This window comes from Trachypithecus francoisi, unplaced genomic scaffold (assembly GCF_009764315.1).
Source record: "Trachypithecus francoisi isolate TF-2019V2 unplaced genomic scaffold, Tfra_2.0 Lachesis_group5, whole genome shotgun sequence".
In the NCBI taxonomy this organism is placed as follows: Eukaryota; Metazoa; Chordata; class Mammalia; order Primates; family Cercopithecidae; genus Trachypithecus; species Trachypithecus francoisi.
Window position 1 is genome coordinate 98,691,796 of NW_022681470.1, and position 12,030 is coordinate 98,703,825.

At 45.7% G+C, this 12,030-nt stretch overlaps 1 non-coding gene across 1 annotated transcript; it reads right to left on the reverse strand.

Moving 5' to 3' along the window:
* Positions 1–11,504: 11,504 nt before the first annotated feature.
* Positions 11,505–11,694, reverse strand: LOC117076904. The gene has a single exon (XR_004434530.1). It is a non-coding gene; the product is annotated as a U2 spliceosomal RNA (small nuclear RNA).
* Between the last annotated feature and the right edge of the window lie 336 nt (positions 11,695–12,030).

The following is a 12,030-nucleotide window of genomic DNA, read 5'->3' on the forward strand; positions in this document are numbered from 1 at the left end:
CTTTTCTTTTCTTTTCTTTCCTTTCCTTTCCTTTCCTTTTCTTTTCCTCCCCTCCCCTCCCCTCCCCTCCCCTATCCTCTCCTCTCTTCTCCTCTCCAGACCTATTTTCACTCTTGTTGTCCAGACTGGAGTACAATGTGGCTCACTGCAACTTCTGCCTCCCCGGTTCAAGCAATTCTCCTGCTTCAGCCTCCTGAGTAGCTGCGATTACAGATACCCGCCACCATGCCTGGCTAATTTTTTGTATTTTAGTAGAGATGGGTTTTCACCATGTTGGCCAGGCTGGTCGTGAACTCCTGACCTCAGGTGATCCGCCTGCCTCAGCCTCCCAAAGTGCTGGGATTACAGGCGTGAGACACTGCGCCCAGCCAGTTAAACCCCATTTCTACTAAAAATACAAAAAATTAGCTGGGCATGGTGCTGTGTGCCTGTAGTCCCAGATATTCGGGAGGCTGAGGCAGGAGAATTGCTTGAACCTGGGAGGCGGAGGCTGCAGTGATCTGAGATCGCGGCACTGCACTCCATGCTGGGCAACAGAACATGACTCTTTCTCAAAAAAAAAAAAAAAGAAAGAAAAAGGAAAACCTCAGAAGTAAAGAAGCATATCTGAATTACATTTTTCATCAGCTTTACAGATTCCAAAATTTTGTTGAGGTCTCTCCTCAGTTATCTTCTTGCTCATTCTCTTTGTCCTTCTGCTTTTAGATCTTATTCTTTCAAAGTCATTTTAGTAAGATTTGGGAGGAAATACAGGTATATATAGATATTAAATTCTCCATATTTAACCATAAGTTTCCAGTTTTTATTTATTTACTGAGTGCAGTGGCAAAATGACAGCTCACTCTAGCCTCAACCTACTGGGCTCAAGCGATCCTCCCATCCCAGCCTCCTGAGTAGCTGGGACCATAGGCGGGCACCACCACGACGGCCAGCTAATTTTTTATTTTTTGTAGATACAGGGTCTCGCCATGTTGCCCAGGCTGGTCTTGAACTCCTGAAGCAATCCTCCTCAGCCTTCCAAAGTGAGATTACAGGTGTGAGCCCTATGCTTGGCCCTTTTTTTTTTTTTTTTTGAGATGGAGTTTTGCTCTTGTTGCCCAGGTTGTAGTACAATGGCATGATCTCGGCTCAGTGTAACCTCCGCCTCCCAGGTTCAAGCGATTCTCCTACCTCAGCCTCCTGAGTAGCTGGGATTATAGGTGCCTGCCGCCACACCCAGCTAATTTTTATATTTTTTTAGTAGAGACGGGGTTTCACCATATTGGCCAGGCTGGTTGTGAACTCCTGACCTCAGGTGATCCACCTGCCTCGACCTCCGAAAATGCTGGGATTACAGGTGTGAGCCACCGCGCCCACCCTTTTTTTTTTTTTTTTTTTTTTTTTAAATAGAGACAGGATCTTGTTATATTGCACAGGCTGGTTTAGAACTTCTGGGCTCAAGCAATCCTCTGCCTCCGCCTTCCAAAGTGCTGTGATTACGGGTGTCAGCCACTGGGCCTAGCCTCAAGTTATTTTTTGAAGGTAACCTTGTTACCAAAATTACAAATTTGGCCAGGCACCGTGGCTCATGCCTGTAATCTCAACACTTTTGGAGGCCGAGGTGGGTGGATCATTTGAGGTCAGGAGTTTGAGACCAGCCTGGCCAACATAGGGAAACCCTGTCGCTACTAAAAATACAAAAATTAGCTGAGCATGCTGGCACATGCCTGTAATCCCAGCTATTTGGGAGGTTAAGGCAGGAGAATCACTTGAACCTGGGAGGCAGAGATTGCAGTGAGCTAAGATTGCCCCATTGTACTCTAGCCTAGGCAACAAGACCAAAACTCCATCTCAAAAACAAAATACAAAAATTAGCTGGGCGTGATGGTGCACTCCTGTAATCCCAGCTACTCAGGAGGCTGAGGCAGGAAAATTGCTTGAACCCGTAGGTGGAGGTTGTAGTGAGCCAATATCATGCCATTGTTCTCCAGCCTGGGCAACAGAATTACTGTGTTTATCCAGTAGTACAGATGACAAAGAGTTGCCTTAAGATAAATTTATAAATTTTTTTTTTTTTTTTGATATGGAGCCTCTCTCTTTGTTGGCCAGGCTGAAGTGCAGTGGACAAACTCAGCTCACTGCAACCTCCACCTCCCAAGTTCAAGCGATTCTCCTGCCTCAGCCTCCTGAGTAGCTGGGATTACAGGCGTGCGCCACCACACCCAGCTAATTTTTGTGTTTTTAGTAGAGACGGGGTCTCGATCTCCTGACCTCGTGATTCATCTGCCTCGGACTCCCAAAGTGCTGGGATTACAGGCGTGAGCCACCGTGCCCGGCCAAAATCTTTAAATCATATCTATTTGAATTGCAATATGGATTTGTTTCTAGGAGACTTACTCTTCTAATTTTGTTTGACTTTTGCTAATGTTAGAACTTGTTTACACTCACTCCCTTAGCATGTAGAGAGGTGATTCAAACTGGGAAAGCTCAACCTAGAATTTTATTTTTGCAGATATTCCACAGAATTTTGTATTCATGTGGCAGTAATCAAGAGTTTACTGTAACAATATGCAATCTTCTCTCTTCACCATTTACTGACAATCTTTACAGAGAAGAGGATCCCAAATTAAAGAAAAAACTTGAAAAATCCTGGAAAATATAGGGTAGTTTGATCATTTTATAGTTTTCATGCTGCCAATCAGAATCTTTTCTTTTTTTTTTTTTTTTGAGACGGAGTCTGGCTCTGTCACCCAGGCTGGAGTGCGGTGGCCGGATCTCAGCTCACTGCAAGCTCCGCCTCCCAGGTTTACACCATTCTCCTGCCTCCGCCTCCCAAGTAGCTGGGACTACAGGGGCCCGCCTCGTCGCCCGGCTAGTTTTTTGTATTCTTTAGTAGAGACGGGGTTTCACGGTGTTAGCCAGGATGATCTCGATCTCCTGACCTTGTGATCCGCCCGTCTCGGCCTCCCAAAGTGCTGGGATTACAAGCTTGAGCCACCGCGCCCGGCCCAGAATCTTTTCTAAAAATTGTTTGATAAAGATATTCGACAAAGGTTTAATAGATTAATCAAGTTTACTAGGCTGGTTGCAGTGGCTCACGCCTGTAATCTCAGCACTTTGGGAGGCCTAGATGGGAGGATCACTTGAGCTCACGAGTTCCAGACCAGCCTGGACAACATGGTGAAACTCTGTCTCTACTGAAAATACAAAACAAAAACAAAAACAAAAAACCGCAAAACTAACCAGGCGTGGTGGTGCATGCCTATAGTCCCAGCTACTTGGGGAGCTGAGGTGGGAGAATAATTTGAGCCTGGTATGTATAGGTTGCAATCAGCTGAGATCCCACCACTGCACTCCAACCTGGGTGATAGAGCCAGACCCTGTCTCAAAAAAAAAAAAAAAAAGTTTACTTATTAGTCATCCTGGAGTTTTTGTATCTCAATGGGAGTCATAAGATTGAGTATCTATTTGTGGCATTTTGAGCATCAATAGGTAATAAGAATGATGTTTTAGGGAGCAGAACTTTTTGTGCACCCATGAATTAAACAGGATTATATTGGTCACCTTTGGAAAAACAGTTGAACTTCGAAAAAGAGGAAATAGAGGAAATGAATTTGAGTTTCATATTTACAAATTACTAATCACTACCTCTTGTTTTAGTTATCTTCTAGTTATCTATTGTTGTTACTGTTTACTTATTTATTAATAACTAATAAACTACCTTAAAAATGAGTAGTTTAAAACAACAACTATGCTTTATGTATTCAAGATTCTTTTCCTGTTGTTGTTTGTTTGAGACAGGGTCTTACTCTGTCACCCAGGCTGGAGTGCAGTGGCATGATCTTGGCTCATTGCAGCCTGGACCTTCATGGCTTAAGTGGTTCTCCTACCTCAGCCTCCCAAGTAACTGAGACGACAGGTGTATGCCACGACGCCTGGCTAATTTTTTGTATTTTTTGTGGAGATGGATTTTTGCTATGTTGCCTACGGTGGTCTCAAACGCTTGTGCTCAAACAATCTGCCTGCCTCTGCCTCCCAAAGTGTTAGGATTATAGGCGTGAGCCACCACATCTGGCCTTACTCAAGATTCTTTTTTTTTTTTTTGAGACGGAGTTTCGCTCGTGTTGCCCATGCTGGAGTGCAATGGCGTGATCTGGGCTCACTGCAACCTCCACCTCCCGGATTCAAGTGATTCTCCTGTCTCAGCCTCCTGAATAGCTGGGATTACAGGCGTGCGCCACCACGCCCGGCTACTTTTTGTATTTTTAGTAGAGACGGGATTTCACCATGTTGGTCAGGCTGGTCTCGAACTCCTGACATCGTGATCTGGCCACCCTGGCCTCCCAAAGTGCAAGGATTATAGGCATGAGCCACCACATCTGGACTTACTCAAGATTCTTTAGGCCAGGTGTGATGGCTCACTCCTGTAATCCCAGTGCTTTGGGAGGCCGAGGCAGGTGGATCACCTGAGGTTGGGAGTTTGAGACCAGCCTGACCAACATGGAGAAACCCTGTCTCTACTAAAAAAAAATACAAAATTAGCGGGGCATGGTGGTGTATGCCTGAAATCCCAGTTACTCAGGAGCCTGAGGCAGGAGAATTACTTGAACTCAGGAGGCAGGGGTTGCAGTAAGCAAAGATCATGCCATTGTACTCCGGCCTGGGCAACAAGAGCAAAACTCTGTCTCAAAGAAAAAGAAAAAAAAAGAGAAATATTCTTGAATTTGGCCAGAGCATAGTGGAATAGCCTGTCTCCTCCACATGGTGTTGACTGGGCAGCTCAACAAAAGGCTGGAGGATCCAAGTCAACTTCACTTGCATGGCTGGGGCCTGCACTGGTTGGCTGGGACAGCTGGAGGATGTCTGGGCTCTCTATCCCTTCATAATCTCTCATTTCCCAGGGCCTCTGTCTACAGTGAAAGATACATGGCCACTTTCTCCAATAGGGTAGTTAGACTTCTTTATACAAGAAATGGCTTCCCAAAGAGCAAAACAGAAACTGCCAGGTCTCTTAAGGAATAGGCCCAGAACTGGCACAGTGCTATTTCCACTACATTCTATTGGTGAAAGCAAGTCACAAGACTAGCCCATATTCAAGGGAAAAAGAAACAGACTCCACCTCCTGATGGGAGGAGTGTGGTGTGTGCACAGGGATGGGAGAAACTGTTGATGACTATTTTTCTACTTTTGCAGACAATTTACCACACCACTTAATCTCATAAAATTCAGTTTTGTTTTGTTTTTGTAAAAGTAACTCACTTTAGATCTACAGATAGAATATAAATATATAGACATATATCCCCTAACTCTAAGGTCCTGTACAAATATAAAAACCTACATTGCCGGCCGGGCGCGGTGGCTCAAGCCTGTAATCCCAGCACTTTGGGAGGCCGAGACGGGCGGATCACGAGGTCAGGAGATCGAGACCATCCTGGCTAACACAGTGAAACCCCGTCTCTACTAAAAATACAAAAAAAACTAGCCGGGCGAGGTGGCGGGCGCCTGTAGTCCCAGCTACTCGGGAGGCTGAGGCAGGAGAATGGAGAATGGCGTAAACCCGGGAGGCGGAGCTTGCAGTGAGCTGAGATCCGGCCACTGCACTCCAGTCCGGGCGACAGAGCGAGACTCCGCCTCAAAAAAAAAAAAAAAAAAAAAAAACCTACATTGCCTTAAAACGTGTTGATCTGGAAATTTCTCAAAGCATATTAGCACAGTGGGCATCTAGAATTATTGGTGTTCTCTGGGTATTGATCATCTCTCCTGGTACTAAGGAGAGCAGGAGTGATCCTGCTGGGTGGTTTTCTGGGACAGGATTTCTCAGTGGTACGAGTGGGAATGATTTCTGGTGATTCCAAGTGAGTTTAAACTCTGGAGAAAATGCATTAGTTGCACTGGCCTACCTTTATTTATCTTTGAACTGCAAATTAACTAGTTTAGAAAAGAGAAAGTTAAAAAGTTAAGAGAACAGCAGAACAGCAGTCTGTAGTTATTCTTTTTTTCTTTTTAGACAGTCTCGCTCTGTCACTCAAGCTGGAGTACAATGGTGCAGTCTCCGCTCACTGCAATCTCCGCCTCCCAGGTTCAAGCGTTTCTCCTGCCTCAGCCTCCCAAGTAGCTGGGATTATGTGTGTGTAGTGTGTGCCACCACACCCAGCTAATTTTTGTAGTTTTAGTAGAGACAGGGTTTCATCATGTTGGCCAGGGTGATTTCGATCTCCTGACCTTGTGATCTGCCCGCCTCGACCTCCCACAGTGCTGGGATTACAGGCGTGAGCCACTGTACCTGGCTTATAGTTATTCTTAACTCCTACTCCATCACCTATTCCCCCAAGAAAGCATCAACCAAATTATTTCCTAATAGAAGTATGAATTTAAAGGCCAGACACGGTGGCTCATGCCTGTAATCCCAGCACGTTGGGAGGCCAAGGTGGGCAGATCACGAGGTCGGGAGATCGAGACCATCCTGGACAACATGGTAAAACCCCATCTCTACTAAAAATACAAAAATTAGCCAGGCGTGGTGTCGTGTGCCTGTAATCTCATCTACTTGGGAGGCTGTGGCAGGAGAATTGCTTGAACCAGGGAGTCAGAGGTTGCAGTGGGCCGAGATCATGCCACTGTACTCCAGCCTGGCGACAGAGCAAGACTCTGTCAACAACAACAACAACAACAACAACAACAACAACAAAAAGAAATACGAATTTAAATTAGTAGCTGAGACTTATTTGAGGTATGATCAATTATTAAACCTGTCTTAAATACCCACTCTGTGCTCAACACTGTGCCCACTCCTATGAGTGATGCCAGAGAAAGCCAAGTTACTGACTTAATTTCCCTCTAGGAAATTCCAATCTAGTTGGGAGCAATCAGAATTAAATAACATATATGAGTGCCTCACACCTGTAATCCCAGCACTTTGGGAGGCCGAAGTAGGCGGATCACCTGAGGTCAGGAGTTCAAGACCAGCCTGGCCAACATGGTGAAACTCCATCTCTACTAAAAATACAAAACTTAGCCATGCGTGGTGGTGCACAGCTGTAGTCCCAGCTACTCAGGAGGCTGAGGCAGGAGAGTTGCTTGAGCCCAGGAGGTGGAGGTTGCAGTGAGCCAGGATCTCACCACTTAATTCCAGCCTGGGCGACAGAGTGAGCTCTGTCTCAAAAAAATGAAAACACACACACACACACACAAACATACATGAGATGTTGCAAGGCATCATAGGGTAAATGCTAAACGAGTAGAACATTTAATAAGTGCTGAGAACATTTAACAAGTGGAGGGAAACTTGTTTAAGGTAGAAAATAGCGTAAGCAAAACTAAAAGGATCTGAATGACTATCACCTGTCATTACAGAACAAAAAGGATACTAGTGAGATTTTGTTTGCTTTTTATTTTTTTTTTTGAGATGGAGTCTAGCTCTGTCACCCAGGCTGGAGTGCAATGGCGCAATCTTGGCTCACCACAACCTCTGCCTCCTGGGTTCAAGCGATTCTCCTGTTTCAGCCTCCCAAGTAGCTGGGATTACAGGTGTCCACCACCACGCCTGGCTAATTTTTTTGTATTTTTGGTAGAGACGATGTCCACCATGTTGGACAGGCTAGTTTCGAACTCCTGACCTCAAGTGACCTGCCCGCCTTGGCCTCCCAAAGTGCTAGGATTACAGGTGTAAGCCACTGTGCCCAGCCCACTAGTGAGATTTGATCAGAAAAATGTGTGCTAGGAAGTTGTTCTAATTACTATTGCTACCCTAACAACACCGGATTTAGATATTTAAAAGAATAATGATTATTTTATTGTTTCTGGTGATTTCTGTGGCACAGGAGTTTGGGAAAGGCTGAGCTGGCTGGTTCTTTTTTTTTTTTTTTTTTTTTTTGAGACTGAGTCTTGCTCTGTTGCCCAGGCTGGAGTGCAGTGGCCAGATCTCAGCTCACTGCAAGCTCCGCCTCCCGGGTTTATGCCATTCTCCTGCCTCAGCCTCCGGAGTAGCTGGGACTACAAGGCGCCCGCCATCTCGCCCAGCTAGTTTTTTGTATTTTTTAGTAGAGACAGGGTTTCACCATGTTAGCCAGGATGGTCTCGATCTCCTGACCTCGTGATCCGCCCATCTCAGCCTCCCAAAGTGCAGAGATTACAGGCTTGAGCCACAGCGCCCGGCCTGGCTGGTTCTGACTCATGATCTCTCCCGAGGTCAGATGGTGGCTGCAGCTGGAATGGTGGTTGAAGAAGCTGGGGGCTGGCTGGGCACCTCTCACTCTCTTTACGTAGTCGCAAGGCTTCTCCAGGTGATTGCCTTTATAGGTTAGTTTGGGCTTTCTCAGAGGGTAGGTATTTGGAGAGAGCCACTGTCATATGTCCCCAGGAAGCAGACTGAGATGTCGGGACATTTGTTGTTGAGTGATACTGGGACCATTACCTGTGGAAGGGAGGAGAAAGAAGCAGGACTAAGTAGAGAGAGAAACTGAATGGCAATGCTGTCCTAACGAAGGCCTCAGCTGACCCCGACAGGTCAGCTGTGCTCTGGAGCTAGGATGACCCTTCTGAGTTTGTCTAAATCTGGGCAAAAGGGCAGGCTGGTCCTTTACATCTCTGTGTTAATCACTCACTGGATTCAGGCTTCCCCAAAAGGAGGTATAACCTTGAGTGAGGTAATCTTGAGCCAAGGCAGTCCCCTACGAGGGCTGACAGTTTAGGGTCATCTTCCAGTAGTACTCCCAATAGCTACAGGAACATTCCTCATTCCTGAAGGAAAAGGTGGGTGGTACATCACAGTGTCCACCACAGTTCCAACACCATCTGTGGCTTTCCATAGAGGGACTCAGCCATTTTGTATGGACCTGACAGAGAGGAAGCTGGGGGAATAAATGTCCAATCTCACCTTCCTCCTGACTTGATTTCCTATCAGGACCAAGTCCAGGAAGCCATAGGACTTCACGCAGTCCATATAGCTTCTGCCTTACAGAACAGTGTGGAGAAGAGTGAAGAGTAGATCTAGAAGTGCAAACAATATATTCAGCAGCAGTAGATGAGCTTGGTTTTTGAATGTTAAAGGCATGTTGAATTTAATAGTATCCTGAGGGGCCAGGTGCGGTGGCTCACACCTGTAATCCCAGCACTTTGGGAGGCCCAGGCGGGCGGAACACGAGGTCAGGAGATCAAGACCATCCTGGCTAACATGGTGAAACCCCGTCTCTACTAAAAATACAAAAAATTGGCCGGGCGTGGTGGCGGGCACCTGTAGTCCTAGCTACTCGGGATGCTGAGGCAGGAGAATAGTGTGAACCCGGGAGGCGGAGCTTACAGTGAGCCGAGATCAGGCCACTGCACTCCAGCCTGCGAGACAGCAAGACTGCATCTCAAAAAAAAAAAAAAAAATTATATCTATATATTATAATAATAATAATATACAGACGGAGCTTTCTTACTGGTAGATTAAAGGAGTTTCTGAATCACTCTCTCACCTGCTCCACTTAACTAGGTTACTTTTTTTTTTTTTTTTGAGTCAGAATCTTGCTTTGTCGCCCAGGCTGGAGTTCAATAGCATGATCTTGGCTCACTGGAACCTCCACCTCCTGGGTTCAAGTGATTCTTGTGCCTCAGCCTCCCAGATAGCTGGGATTATAGATAGGCATGTGACAACATTCCCGGCTAATTTTTTTATTTTTAGTAGAGATGGGGTTTCACCATGTTGGCCAGGCTGGTCTCAAACTCCTGGCCTCAAGTGGTTTGCCCACCTTGGCCTCCCAAAATGCTGGGATTACAGGCGAGAGACACCGTGCCCACCTTAACTTGGTTACTTAACATCACTTTTCATTTTGCCATTTAAACCTTACCTAATTACTTCAGCTTAAAGAGTGATCTGATCTGGTACATGAGTTTGTCTTTGGCTTTTCTCCTGACTAAATTTCACTTTTTTTTTTTCTTTGAGACTAAGTCTCGCTCTGTCGACCAGGCTGGAGTGCAGTGGCGCGATCTCGGCTCACTGCAAGCTCCGCCTCCCGGGTTCACGGCATTCTCCTGCCTCAGCCTCCCGAGCAGCTGGGACTACAGGCGCCCACCACTGCGCCTGGCTAATTTTGTTTTGTGTATTTTAGTAGAGACGGAGTTTCATGGTGTTAGCCAGGATGGCCTCGATCTCCTGACCTCGTGATCCACCCGCCTCCGCCTCCCAGAGTGCTGGGATTACAGGCATGAGCCACCGCGCCCCGCCCTATGGTGTACTTTCTGCAGCCACTATTCAATGGTAAAATGAGTTCATGGCCTTTCTTCAGATTATTTCCAGGATACAATTTAACCCCAATCTTCATCTTTTATTTGAAACCCTACCATCTGACATCAGTAATAATTTCTTCCATGTCTTCTTTGGCTTCCATACATTTTTTTCCTTCCTTACCCACTCCTCAGTTTCCTTGAGGACTTTGGTAGACAATCCCTCCCTCCTCTCTTTTCCCCGTCAACCTTGTTTTGCTCTCCTTTGCCTGAGAGTCCTTGGACATTTTATTTAATTTTTTTTTTTGAGATAGAGTCTCACTTTGTCGCCCAGGTTGGAGTGCGGTGGCGCCATCTTGGCTCACTCTGTCGCTCAGGCTCATTGCAATCTCCCGCTCCTGGGTTTAAGCGATTCTAGCGCCTCAGCCTCCCGAGAAGCTGGGATTACGGGCACGCCCCACCGTGTCCGGCTAATTTTTGTATTTTTAGTAGAGACGGGGGTTTCGCCATGTTGGCCAGGCTGGTCTCGAACTCCTGACCTCAGGTGACCACCCGCCTCGGCCTCCTAAAGTGCTGGGATTACAGGCATGACCCAAGGTGCCCAGCCAGTATTTACATTTTAAATGTAATCCTCTTTGAGGAGCAGTGTGTCTCTGTTGGAAGTGGAGTAGGGAAGGTGGAGTTGTGAGGATTCTGTTGGAAAGCCAAAGATCTCTAAGCTTAGAAACAGGAAAAATAGCAACCAGTTCTGCGAGGTATGGGAATAATTCCCCCACTTCCCACCTGCTTCCCCATATCATTTGGAATTTATTTGGTTATTTATCCTGAGAATGATGTAAGGGAATAAGAATGATAGAATTTAAGCAAGAGCTAAGAAAAAAGACCCTCAAGACAAATTTTTAAAAGATAATTCTTTTTTTTTTTTTTTTTTTTTGAGACAGAGTTTGGCTTTTGTTGCTCAGCCTGGAGTGCAATAGCATGATTTCGATTCACTGCAAACTCCGCCTCCCAGGTTAAAGCAATTCTCCTGTCTCAGCCTCTGGAGTAGCTGGGATTACAGGCGCCCGCCACCACACCCGGCTAACATTTTGTATTTTTTGTTGAGACGAGGTTTCACCATATTAGTCAGGCTGGTCTCGAACTCCTGACCTCAGGTGATCCCACCGCCTTGGCCTTCCAAAGTGCTGGGATTACAGGTATGAGCCACCACACCCGGCTAAAAGATAATTCTTATATCACTCTTTAATATCCCATCCCACATAGACAAACCGGTTTTTTTTTTCCTCCTTCTGTCTTGAACACTAAATTTTAATCCCCTGAGGGGGTGCACTGTTCCTGGAGGTACTGTAATACCAGGTGGATGCGTTAAGTGAACAAGAAAGCTCCTATTGCGTCTTGCTGCTCCCAAAATCCATTTAATATATTGGACTCGGATAGAAAATATATCAGATATTAAACTGTTAAGAACAGATCCTACACTTGATCTTAGCCAAAAGGCAGAGAAGAAGCGATAAACACTTTTAAAAGCACACTTTACCTACAGATTTCCATGGAAACCAACCAAAGGGAAATTAGAGAGGCATTGCTGTGCCATTTCTATGCTAATTAATGTCTGATTTTCATTAGGCCAGCGTTGTTTTTCCTCCAAGGTCTTAGTGTTTATTACAGCAAAAATGAACTCAGTAACAATTCCTCCAGGATAGTTTTATTTAAATATTATTAACTTACATACTTCACCCAACTGCTTTCAAAATTGTTGTCTTTTATGGTGTTAAACTACCATCTTTAAAATCTTGGCTCTGGCTCTGCATCACGGAAGGTCAGTCTCTGTGAAAAGCCTGACCC